We start from the raw sequence: 13,637 nt of genomic DNA, 5'->3' as shown, positions 1-13,637 counted from the left end.
TTCCAAATTGCTTCCAGAAATTCCAGCCATTGCTGCTCCACCGTCATCCCTGCCAGTGTCCTTTTCCAGTTAATTAGAAACCATAGAAAAACACAGAAACAGGCCTTTTGGCCCTTCTTGGCTGTGCCGAACCATTTTCTGCCTAGTCCCACTGACCTGCACACGGACCATATCCCTCCATACACCTCCCATCCATGTATCTGTCCAACTTATTCTTAACTGTTAAAAAAGAACCCGCATTTACCACCTCGTCTGGCAGCTCACTCCATACTCCCACCACTCTCTGTGGGAAGAAGCCCCCCCTAATGTTCCCTCTAACCTTTTCCCCCCTCACCCTTAACCCATGTCCTCTGGTTTTTTTCTCCCCTTGCCTCAGTGGAAAAAGCCTGCTTGCCTTCACTCTATCTGTACCCATCATAATTTTATATACCTCCATCAAATCTCCCCTCATTCTTCTACACTCCAGGGAATAAAGTCCTAACCTATTCAACCTTTCTCTGTAACTGAGTTTCTCAAGTCCCGGCAACATCCTTGTAAACCTTCTCTGCACTCTTTCAACCTTATTTATATCCTTCCTGTAATTTGGTGACCAAAACTGAACACAATACTCCAGATTTGGCCTCACCAATGCCTTATACAACCTCATCATAACATTCCAGCTCGTATACTCAATACTTTGATTATTAAAGGCCAATGTACCAAAAGCTCTCTTTACGACCCTACCTACCTGTGATGCCACTTTTAAGGGATTTTGTATCTGTATTCCCAGATCCCTCTGTCCTACTGCACTCCTCAGTGCCTTACCATTAACCCTGTATGTTCTACCTTGGTTTGTCCTTCCAACGTGCAATACCTCACACTTGTCTGTATTAAACTCCATCTGCCATTTTTCAGCCCATTTTTCCAGCTGGTCCAAGTCCCTCTGCAGGCTTTGAAAACCTCCCTCGCTGTCTACTACACCTCTAACCTTTGTATCATCAGCAAATTTGCTGAACCAATTTACCACATTATCATCCAGATCATTGATATAGATGACAAATAACAATGGACCCAGCACTGGTCCCTGTGGCACACCACTAGTCACAGGCCTCCACTCGGAGAAGCAATTCTCTACTACCACTCTTTGGCTTCTTCCATTGGGCCAATGTCTAATCCAATTTACCACCTCTCCATGTATACTTAGCAACTGAATTTTCCTAACTAACCTCCCATGCGGGACCTTGTCAAAGGCCTTACTGAAGTCCATGTAGACAATATCCACTGCCTTCCCTTCATCCACTTTCCTGGTAACCTCCTCGAAAACTCCAGTAGATTGGTCAAACATGACCTACCACGCACAAAGCCATGTTGACTCTCCCTAATAAGTCCCTGTCTATCCAAATGCTTGTAGATTCTGTCTCTTAGTACTCCCTCCAATAACTTACCTACTACCGACGTTAAACTTACCGGCCTATAATTTCCCAGGTTACTTTTCGATCCTTTTTTAAACAACGGAACAACATGAGCCACTCTCCAATCCTCCGACACCTCACCTGTAGACAGCGACATTTTAAATATTTCTGCCAGGGCCCTTGCAATTTCAACACTAGTCTCCTTCAAGGTCCAAGGGAACACCCTGTCAGGTCCCAGGGATTTATCCACTTTAATTTTCCTCAAGACAGCAAGCACCTCCTCCTTTTCAATCTGTACAGTTTCCATGATCTCACTACTTGTTTCCCTTAACTCCATAGACTTTATGCCAGTTTCCTTAGTAAATACAGATGCAAAAAACCTATTTAAGATCTCCCCCATTTCCTTTAGTTCCGCACATAGCCGACCACCGATCTTCAAGAGGACCAATTTTATCCCTTACAATCGTTTTGCTCTTAATATACCTGTAAAAGCTGACTATCCTTCACTTTGACTGCCAAGGCAACCTCATGTCTTCTTTTAGCCCTCCTGATTTCTTTCTTAAGTATTTTCTTGCACTTCTTATACTCCTCAAGCACCTTATTTACTCCCTGTTTCCTATACATGTCATACAACTCCCTCTTCTTCTTTATCAGAGTTGCAATATCCCTTGAGAACCAAGGTTCCTTATTCCTATTCACTTTGCCTTTAATCCTGACAGGAACATACAAGCTCTGCACTCTCAAAATTTCTCCTTTGAAGGCTTCCCACCTACCGATCACACCTTTGCCAGAGGACAACCTGTCCCAATCCACGCTTTTTAGATCCTTTCTCATTTCTTCAAATTTGGCCTTCTTCCAGTTCAGAACCTCAACCCTAGGACCAGATCGATCCTTGTCTATGATCAAGTTGAAACTAATGGTGTTATGATCACTGGAACCAAAGTGCTCCCCTACACAGACTTCCGTCACTTGTCCTAACTCGTTTCCTAACAGGAGATCCAATATTGCATCCCCTCTAGTTGGTCCCTCTATATAATTCTGGCCAATTCCTCTCTCATGCCTCTGTAATTCCCTTTACTCCTCTGTAATAATGATACATCTGACTTTATCTTCTCTTTCTCAAAATTCATGGTGGATTTGATCGTATTATGATCACTTGCCCCTAAGGGTTCTTTTACCTTCAGCTCTCCAATCAATTCTGGTTCATTGCACAACACCCAATCCAGAATAACTGATCCCCTGGCGGGCTCAATCACAAGCTGCTCAAAAAAGCCATCTCATAGGCACTCAAGAAATTTTCCCTCCTGAAATCCAACACCAGCCTTATTTTCCCAATTTACCTGCATACTGAAGTCCCCATGACATTGCCCTTTTGGCATGCATTTTCTATCTCCTTTGTAATTTGTAAGCAACATCCTTACTACTATTTGGGGGTCTGTATACAACTCCCAGCAGGGTCTTTTTACACTTGCAGTTCCTTGGCCCTATCCACAATGATTTAACACCTTCCAACCCTATGTCACCTATTTCTAATGATTTGATTTCATGTTTTACGAATAGAGCAACACCACCCCCTCTGCCTTCCTGCCTATCCTTTCGAATCATTGTGTATAATTGGACATTAAGCTCCCAGCTATAATCTTTCAGCCAGTGATGCCTACAACACTATACCTGCCAATCTGCAACTGTGCTGCAAGTTCATCTACCTTATACCATATACTGTGAGCATTCAGATACAACATCGTCAGTCCTGTATTTACCCTTTTTGATTTTTGTCTGCCTTTTACGTTGCAGCTCCTGTTCGCTGCAGTTTTGCTCTCTCAACAGCCTCTCCTCACTACATATTGTCTCTGTTTGTAAACCAGCCACCTCATTTTCAGCACAATTATCTGCCTTTTCCTACAATACTTCTTGCGTTGAAATGTAGGCGCCTGAAGACATTAGTCACAGCATGCTCAACCTTTTGATTCCTAACTTTGTCTGAAGTCTTATCAACGACTGCCTCCAGAACCTCTCCACTGTTCCTGGCACTCTTGTTCCCATTCTCCTGCAACTCTAGTTTAATCCCCACCATGCAGCATTAACAAACCTTCCTGTTGGGATACGAGGAATTCTGCAGATGCTGGAAATTCAAGCAACACACATCAAAGTTGCTGGTGAACATAGCAGGCCAGGCAGCATCTCTAGGAAGAGGTACAGTGGACGTTTCAGGTCGAGACCCTTCGTCAGGACTAACTGAAGGAAAAGCTAGTAAGAGATTTGAAAGTGGGAGGGGGGGGGAGATCCAAAATGATAGGAGAAGACAGGAGGGGAAGGGATGGAGCCAAGAGTTGGACAGGTGATTGGCAAAAGGGATATGAGAGGATCATGGGACAGGAGGCCCAGGGGGAAGGAAAAGGGGGAGGGGGGGAAAACCCAGAGGATGGGCAAGGGGTATAGTCAGAGGGACAGAGGGAGAAAAAGGAAAGTGAGAGAAAGAATGTGTGTATATAAATAACGGATGGGGTACAAGGGGGAGGTGGGGCATTAGCGGAAGTTAGAGAAGTCAATGTTCATGCCATCAGGTTGGAGGCTACCCAGACAGAATATAAGGTGTTGTTCCTGCAACCTGAGTGTGGCTTCATCTTTACAGTAGAGGAGGCCATGGATAGACTTGTCAGAATGGGAATGGGATGTGGAATTAAAATGTGTGGCCACTGGGAGATCCTGCTTTCTTTGGCAGACAGAGCGTAGGTGTTCAGCAAAACGATCTCCCAGTCTGCATCGGGTCTCGCCAATATATAGAAGGCCACCGGACGCAGTATATCACCCCAGCCGACTCACAGGTGAAGTCTCACCTCACCTGGAAGGACTGTCTGGGGCCCTGAATGGTGGTAAGGGAGGAAGTGTAAGGGCATGTGTAGCACTTGTTCCACTTACAAGGATAAGTGCCAGGAGAGAGATCAGTGGGGAGGAATGGGGGGGACGAATGGACAAGGGAGTGGCGTAGGGAGCGATCCCTGCAGAAAGCTGGGGGGGGGGGAGGGAAAGATGTGCTTAGTGGTGGGATCCTGTTGGAGGTGGCGGAAGTTACGGAGAATAATATGCTGGACCCGGAGGCTGGTGGGGTGGTAGGTGAGGACCAAGGGAACCCTATTCCTAGTGGGGTGGCGGGAGGATGGAGCTCTTGGCTCCATCCCTCCCCCTCCTGTCTTCTCCTATCATTTTGGATCTCCCCCTCCCCCTCCCACTTTCAAATCTCTTACTAGCTCTTCCTTCAGTTAATCCTGATGAAGGGTCTCGGCCTGAAACATCGACTGTACCTCTTCCTAGAGATGCTTCCCACTAGGATATTTGTCCCCATCCAGTCCAGGTGCAAACCATACCTCCTGTACAGGTCCCACCTTCCCTGGAAGAGAGCCTGATGATCCAAAAACCACCTGTGCCTGCCCCCACCACTCCCCAGGACCATAAGACATAGGAGCAGGGTTATGCCATTCAGTCCATCGAGTCTGCTGCACTATTCCATCATGGCTGATCCCAGATCCCACTCATCCTGTACACCTGAATTCTTGCTGTATCTCCTGACCGATCTGGAAATGATCAACTTCCACCTTAAATATATGCACAGACTTGGCCTCCACCACAGTCTGTGGCAGAGCATTCCACAGATTTACTACTCTCTGGCTAAAAAAAAAATTCTTCCTTACCTCTGTTCTGAAGGGTTGCCCCTCAATTCTGAGGCTGTGCCCTCCAGTTCTGGACACCCCCATCTTTTCCACATCCACCCTATCTAGTCCCTTCAACATTCCATAGGTTTCAATGAGATCCCTACACATTCTTCTAAATTCCAGTGAGTTCCGACCCAAAGTTGCCTAACGCTCCTCATATGTTAAGCCTTTCATTCCCAGAATCATCCTCGTGAACCTCTTCTGACTTTATCCAATGACAACACATCCTTTCCGAAGATATGGTGCCCAAAACTGTTGGCAGTACTCTTACGTGAAGTCTTTCTAGTGCCTTCTAACTGCTCAGCATTATCTCCTTGCTTTTATATTCTATTCCCCTTGAAATAAATGCCAACATTACATTTGCCACCTTTTCCCACAGACTCAACCTGTAAATTAACCTCTGGAAGTCTTGCATGAGGTCTCCTAAGTCCCTCTGCACCTCTGATGTTTGAACCTTCTCTCCATTTAGATAATAGTGTGCACTATTGTTACTTTTACCAAAGTGCATTATCATACATTTCCCAGCACTGTATTCCATCTGCCACTTTTTCTGCTCGTTCTACAAAGTTGTCTAAGTCCTCCTGCAATCGTATTGCTTCCTCAGCACCACCTACCCCTCCACCCATCTTTGTATCTACAAATTTTTCCACAAAGCCATCAATGCCATTATTTAAATCATTGGCAAACAACGTGAAAAGCAGTGGTCCTAATACTGAACACGACTAGTACTGGCAGCCAACCAGAAAAGGCCCCTTTATTCCTACTCGCTGCCTCCTGCCTGTCAGCCATTCCGCTATCCATGCCAGTATCTTTCCTGTAAAGCCATAGGATTTTATCTTGTTAAGCAGTCCCATGTGTAGCCCCTTATCGAATGCCTTCTGAAAATCCAAGTAAATGACATCCACTGCCTCTTCTTTGTCCACCCTGCTTGTTACTTCCTCAAAGAACTCTTAATAGATTTGTCAGGCAAGATTTCACTTTACAGAAACCACGCCAGAATCAAGTGGTTCTTGAAAGATCATGACCAATATTTCATTATCTCTTCAGTAATCTCTCTCAGGACTCTGGGATGTCATCCATCTGGCCCAGGTGACTTATCCACCTTCAGACCTTTGAGGTTGCCTAGCACTTTTTCCTTTGTAATAGCAATAGCACCCTGCTTCCTGACACTCACAGACCACTGGCACACTGCTGGTGTCTTCCAGAGTGAAGATAGATGCAAAGTACTTATTAAGTTCATCTGCCATTTCTTCGTCCCCCATTACTACCTCACCAGCATTATTTTCCAGTGGTCCAGTATCAATTCTCACCTCCCTTTTACTCTTTATATAACTGAAAAAAAAAGTTTTGGTATCCTGCTTTATATTATTGGCTTGTCAGTCCTCCTTTTTCACCTTTTCCCTTCTTATAGCTTTTTAAGTTGCCTTTTGTTGGATTTTAAAAGCTTCCCAATCATCCAACTTACCCACTCACTTTTGCCTACCTCTGCCATTTGAGAACTTCTTCCTCTGTGGACATATCTATCCTGTGCCTTGTGAACTATTCCCAGAAACTTCAGCCATCTCTGCTTTGCCGTCATCCCTCCTACACCAACTCCATAGCCACATGTTAAACAGTATAATCTTCCTAGTTCTAGCCTCACTAGCATGTGGCATGGGTAGCAATCCTGAGATCACAACCCTGGAGGTCCTGCCCTATAACTTAGCAGCTAATTCCGCAACCTCCCTCATCACTCATCCTAAATGGTTCACAACTTCTGGCTGTTCTCTTCCCACTTAAGAATGCTGAGGGCTCGATCCAAGATAATCCCGGACACTGGCATCCAGGAGGCAACAAATCGTCTGAGAATGTCATTCTCGCCCACAGAACCGCCTGTCAGTTCCCCTAACAAATCCTTGATCACCACATGCCACTTCCCCCACCTTCTCTTCTGAATCACAAAGGTAGATTCAGTGCCAGAGGCCCAACCACTGTGACTTTTCTCTGTTAGGTCACACCCCCTCAACAGTATCCAAAGTGATACACTTGTTGTTGAAGGGGATGGCCACAGGGGTACTCTACACTGGCTCCTTAACCCCTTTCCCTTTCCTGACTGTTACCCAGTTTCCTGTGTCCTGCACCCTGGGTGCAACTACCTGTCTATATGGCCTATCTATCACCTCTTCAGCCTCCTGAATGATCGGAGTTCATCCACTTCCAGATCTTACTAACGTGGCTTGTTAAAACTGCAACTGCACGCACTTCTCACAGTTGTTGTCATCAGGGACACTGGAGGCCTCCCTGCCTTCCCGTGTCCCCACAAGAGAACCATTTCACTATTGTGCCTTGCATCTCTTAATGTCCTAAAGAAGAGAAGGAAATAAACTTGAGCTTTTCTTTCCTTTGCTTTCTCTGAGTGAAGCCTCTCTTCGCAGAAGCCTTGAAGAACTAAAGCCTTTGACTTGGTCCACTCAGACGATGGCCGCTGCAGCAATAGCCACCGTGCTTGCCCCTGCCTTCCTTTAATTTGCTTTTACTAATCAATCCCAAAAGCTGAGTGGCCACTGATCAAAGATCTATTACGCTGCCGCAACCTGCTCCTGCCTTTCATCCTCAGGAAGTGGACTTGATTGAAGTTACCTCCTCTCCAAACTTCTGATGTGTGGAATGGCCACTGGTCAAAGCTCTATTCAAACCAAACATCAGAATGCAGAAGAAATATGATGTATATGTCTTTGACCATGGAATGATTCCTGGTGCCAGACGAGGTGGTTTGAGCACCTCAGGAACTGCTGATCTCCTGCAATTTTCACACACAGTAGTGTTTAGAGTTGACAGCGAATGGAGCTAAAAAAAGATATTCTATGAGCTACAGTTCTGTGTGTGAAAATGCCTTGTTAATGAGCAAGGTCAGAGAAGAATGGCCAGACAGATTCAAGCTGACAGGAAGGCAACAGTAACAGCCACATGTTACAACAGTGGTGTGCAGAAGAGCATCTTCAAAAGCACAGCACATCAAACCTTGACGCGGATGGGCTACAGCAGCAGGAGACCTCTAATGTACACTCAGTGACCACTTTATTTGGTACTGAAGGTACTGCTACATTTATTATCTTAAACACAGATTCTGCAGACGCTGGAAATCCAGAGTGTAAACACACAAAATGCAAGAGGAACTGCGCAGGTCAAAGAGTATTTATGGAGAGAAGTAAACAGTCAATGTATACAAATTTAGAATGTTTAGAGTATGACCAATGTCCAGATTTCTTTTTCAATTTATATTAAGGGCAGCATTTACTGCCCATCCCTAAGTGCCCTGGAAGCTAGTGGTGAACTGCTGAACTACTGCTATTGAAGGTATTTGTATTTTGGGTAAGTAGTTCAGGGTTTGGACCAATGGAGAAACGGTGATTTCCAGGTTAGGAAACAGTATGAGATTGGGTAGAAACGTGCCTTTTCTGATGATAGATGTTGAGAGTTTTGGCGTGCTGTTAAAACTTTGAGTTCCAGAGATGCATTTTGTAGATGACGTCCCAGTGTAGACAAAGTGCTTGTTTGACCTGTCGTTCAGATGGGCTTACTCCCAGTTACTGGGTGAATGAGTGGCAACTGGGAGTAAGGGTGAGAATAGTAGAAGCAACAAAGACATTGGAATCCATTTTGTACTGTAGTCAATATTGAAGAATGAGAGTTGTTTTAATTTGTGGACCAGCAGTAGAATAACTAGAATCAGAAAAGATAATTTTCGGGCAGTCAAATTTTAAGCTTAGACAAAAGAATTCACCAGTAATTCTTTATAAACTACCAACTCATCTGAAGTGGTCCTCCCTTGGGAAGCATGCAGGATGGAGATGATGATCAGTAAATTCACATGCAAAAAGTCTCAAACAAAATAAGCAAGACATCCAAAGCTAACCCTACCCACAAAAGAAGAAATAAATCTATCAAATGCAAAGCACACTGCTGGGCTTAGCCAGAACTATCAAAATCTGTATGTTTATGAAACCTGTAGAAACAAAGCTTTAAAATTTAAAATGCAACATATTTAAAAAATCCTAAAATACAAAGTTTTGGACATTTTAAACCACCCCCCCAAAAAAAATACAGAAACTATATCATACTTACTGGCAGTCTTTGCAGCTATTAAAGTTCAGATCAAAAGGAAAGCTCTTCCTGTATCACCTCCTGAAGAAGAAGAAGAAAGCCCTTAACTCCGAGTGGAGTCATTGGGACACCGTCATGACAGTGTTTTTTTTAGCAGGCTTTCTTGTTTTTATGAGGCTGAGTTGCTAGCTCGACACTCAACCCAACAGAGATGGAAAGCGTGCAAGGGAGCCGGCTAGATTCGAACTCGGGAGCCTTCACTCCGAAATCTGGCGCTGATGCCACTATGCCACCAGCTGACTATCTCCTGAGGAAGGGTGTGAGTCAATTTTACACCATAAATTGTGGGCAAGAAGTGCAATTTTACACTTTCCTGCTGTACTCTAGCACCACAATTCAGTTTGCAGTCAGAATGGTATAGATAACAGCAATTTAGCATTTCTACTTTCACAGATAGTGAGGAATGAACTAAATTTTGTTAATGGTAACTGTTAGCAGTGAAGAGAGTGTTTATTCAAGCTTTCAGTTTTTTAAAAATCAAGGTAATTCAGGTTGTTTGCGTAATTCAGGTTTTGATGTTTTAAGGCTAACTAAAGGAATGAGAGGCAACATGTCAAAACACATCTGGTAAAACTACGGATAAACGGCAAGATAGTTAAAAACTTTCATTTTTGAACACAGAAACTGTATGTACGCCTTCAGGGAGCACAGCTGTACCGACCAAATTGAATAGCCATGGTTGACGAAAGTTGCGAAGCAACCCAAGCACAGATAAGGCCTTTAAATGATAAACAAACTGTATATCTAGGGGGCTAAGCAATGTAAAGTATAGGTTAAGGAAAAATGATATGATAATTTTAAAAAGGAATATGAAAAGAACCTTGAGGGATAAGAAACCTAAACACCATGGAAGTTAGACAGTCAAAGGCTTAAATCAATTTGGTTACATTGAAAATGAAAATAAGGAACAAGCTTGTTGAATTGTTATTTATCATTGTCCAAGCAAGAGCAGAAAAGTTCCAGGGAATCTCAAATTCAGATTCAGTAAAAATAGAAACAAATGTAATAAAACTCAAATGCCTAGGACCGGTTCTACTTCATGGTTTTTGAAAGAAGAGATGTATTTGACCAAAAGACATAGGAGCAGAATTAAGCCATTTGGCCCATTGAGTCTGCTCCACCATTCAATCATGGCTGATCCTTCTTTCCCTTCCTCAGCCCCACTCCGCAGCCTTCTCCCCGTAAACTTTGATGCCGTGTCCAATCAAGAACCTACTAAGCTCTGCCTTAAGTACACCAAACGACATGGCCTCCACAGCTGCCTGTGGTAACAAATTCCACAAATTCACTACTACCCTCTGGTTAAAGAAATTCCTCCATAGCTCTGTTTTAAATGGACACCTCTCTATCCTGAGGCTGTGCCCTCTTGCCCTAGACTCTCCCACCATGGGAAATATCCTTTCCGCATCTACTCTGTCTAGGCCTTTCAACATTCAAAAGGTTTCAATGAGATCCCCCTTCATCCTTCTAAGTTCCAGCAAGTACAGACCCAGAGCCATCATACATTCCTCTTATGATAACCCTTACATTTCCAGAATCATCCTTGTGAACCTCCTCTGGACCCTTTCCAATGCCAGCTAATCTGTTCTTAGATGAGGAGCCCAAAACTGTTCACAATTCTCAAGATGAGGCCTCACCAGTGCTTTATTAAAGCCTCAATATCACATCCCTGCTTTTGTATTCTAGACCTCTTGAAATGAATGCTAACGTTGCATTTGCCTTCCTCACCACCAACTCTTCCTGCAAGTTGACCTTTAGTGTGTTCTGCACAAGCACTCCCCCAAGTCCCTTTGCATCTCAGATTTTTGGATTTTCTCTCCGTTTAGAAAATATTCTGCACATTTATTTCTACTACCAAAGTGCATGACCATGTATTTCCCAACATTGCATTTCATTTGCCACTTTCTTGCCCATTCTCCTAATCTGCCCAAGTCCTTCTGCAGCCTACCTGTTTCCTGACACTGCTTGCTCCTCCACCAATCTTTGTACCGTCTGCAAACTTGGCAACAAAGCCACCTATTCCATCATCTAAATCACTGATATACAACTCCTGAGGTTAGGCTAACTGGTCTATAATTTCCTTTAATGCTGTCTTCCTCCTTTCTTGAAAAGTGGAGTAACATTTGCAATTTTCCAGTCTTCTGGCACCATGCCAGAGCCCAGTGATTTTTTGAAAGATCATTATTAACGTCTTCCCAATCTCTAATGCTACCTCTTTAACCCTAGGTGTAGTTCATCTGGTTTGAGTGCCTTAGTTAAAAAATTTTCAACCACAATGAGCAATGCAATTATCTATAAGTGAGAGAAATGAGGAAATTATAAAAGCAGATCTACCAACTGGTTTGGGGACAGCACAAACCAACCAAATAGCCAATGTATACTTTGAGATGGGTCATGTCTAATTAACCCAAGTCTCTTTATGAAGTAACAACTGCCCAATGACTGTGGTGTATTTTATATGTGCGTTACCAACATTTAGGGTTGGTAGTTATAACTAAAACTATGGAAGTAAGAGGAAATTATTAAGCAGTTTCGGAGATTAACTGGGCATTAAACAATGGTGAAATAGAAGTAAGTAACAACCACTGGATCACAACAATTTGTCCATTTATATTTATTGGTAATACAGTAAAGCTCCATATATGCATGTGGAAGGTAAGGTTACAAAGACCAAACAAAAAAATCAAACAAAATTGTAATGTATTTTGGTGTAGCCAAGTACAAAAATATTTTAGGGTAAAAAAGTTAAATGATAACTTGAACAGTGAAGTTACAAATATTACATATCACTAAACTGTAATCAGCTACAAATTTAATCCAGTACTTGCAGGATAATTGTCTGTACATAGAAACATAGAAAATAGGTGCAGGAGTAGGCCATTCGGCCCTTCGAGCCTGCACCGCCATTTATTATGATCATGGCTGATCATCCAACTCAGAACCCAGCCTTCCCTCCATACCCCCTGACCCCTGTAGCCACAAGGGCCATATCTAACTTCCTTTTAAACATAGCTAATGAACTGGCCTCAACAGTTTGCTGTGGCAGAGAATTCCACAGATTCACCACTCTCTGTGTGAAGAAGTTTTTCCTAACCTCGGTCCTAAAAGGCTTCCCCTCTATCCTCAAACTGTGACCCCTCGTTCTAGACCTCCCCAACATCGGGAACAATCTTCCTGCATCTAGCCTGTCCAATCCCTTTAAGGATCTTATACGTTTCAATCAGATCCCCCCTCAATCTTCTAAATTCCAACGAGTACAAGCCCAGTTCATCCAGTCTTTCTTCATATGAAAGACCTGCCATCCCAGGAATCAATCTGGTGAACCTTCTTTGTACTCCCTCTATGGCAAAGATGTCTTTCCTCAGATTAGGGGACCAAAACTGCACACAATACTCCAGGTGTGGTCTCACCAAGGCCTTGTACAACTGCAGTAGTACCTCCCTGCTCCTGTACTCGAATCCTCTCGCTATAAATGCCAGCATACCGTTCGCCTTTTTCACCGCCTGCTGTACCTGCATGCCCACTTTCAATGACTGGTGTATAATGACACCCAGGTCTCGTTGCACCTCCCCTTTTCCTAATCGGCCACCATTCAGATAATAATCTGTTTTCCTATTTTTGCCACCAAAGTGGATAACTTCACATTTATCCACATTAAATTGCATCTGCCATGAGTTTGCCCACTCACCCAACCTATCCAAGTCACCCTGCATCCTCTTAGCATCCTCCTCACTGCTAACACTGCCACCCAGCTTCGTGTCATCCGCAAACTTGGAGATGCTGCATTTAATTCCCTCATCCAAGTCATTAATATATATTGTAAACAACTGGGGTCCCAGCACTGAGCCTTGCGGTACCCCACTAGTCACCGCCTGCCATTCTGAAAAGGTCCCGTTTATTCCCACTCTTTGCTTCCTGTCTGCTAACCAATTCTCCACCCACACCAATACCTTACCCCCAATACCGTGTGCTTTAAGTTTGCACACTAATCTCCTATGTGGGACCTTGTCAAAAGCCTTTTGAAAATCCAAATATACCACATCCACTGGTTCTCCCCTATCCACTCTACTAGTTACATCCTCAAAAAATTCTATGAGATTCGTCAGACATGATTTTCCTTTCACAAATCCATGCTGACTTTGTCCGATCATTTCACCGCTTTCCAAATGTGCTGTTATCTCATCCTTGATAACTGACTCCAGCAGTTTCCCCACCACCGACGTTAGGCTAACCGGCCTATAATTCCCCGGTTTCTCTCTCCCTCCTTTTTTAAAAAGTGGGGTTACATTAGCCACCCTCCAATCCTCAGGAACTAGTCCAGAATCTAACGAGTTTTGAAAAATTATCACTAATGCATCCACTATTTCTTGGGCCACTTCCTTAAGCACTCTGG

General features: G+C 43.7%; 1 protein-coding gene across 2 annotated transcripts in view; it reads left to right on the top strand.

Annotated features, from left to right (window-relative positions):
- The window catches only part of ttf2 (transcription termination factor, RNA polymerase II), a 98,612-nt gene that overhangs the window by 80,601 nt on the left and 4,374 nt on the right, over positions 1 to 13,637 (top strand). The window lies entirely within an intron of this gene.

The sequence above is a fragment of the Mobula hypostoma genome, chromosome 6 (assembly GCF_963921235.1).
Source record: "Mobula hypostoma chromosome 6, sMobHyp1.1, whole genome shotgun sequence".
NCBI classification, from domain to species: domain Eukaryota; kingdom Metazoa; phylum Chordata; class Chondrichthyes; order Myliobatiformes; family Myliobatidae; genus Mobula; species Mobula hypostoma.
The sequence above is the reverse complement of the archived record's forward strand: the minus strand, read 5'-3'. Positions and strand labels throughout refer to the sequence as shown.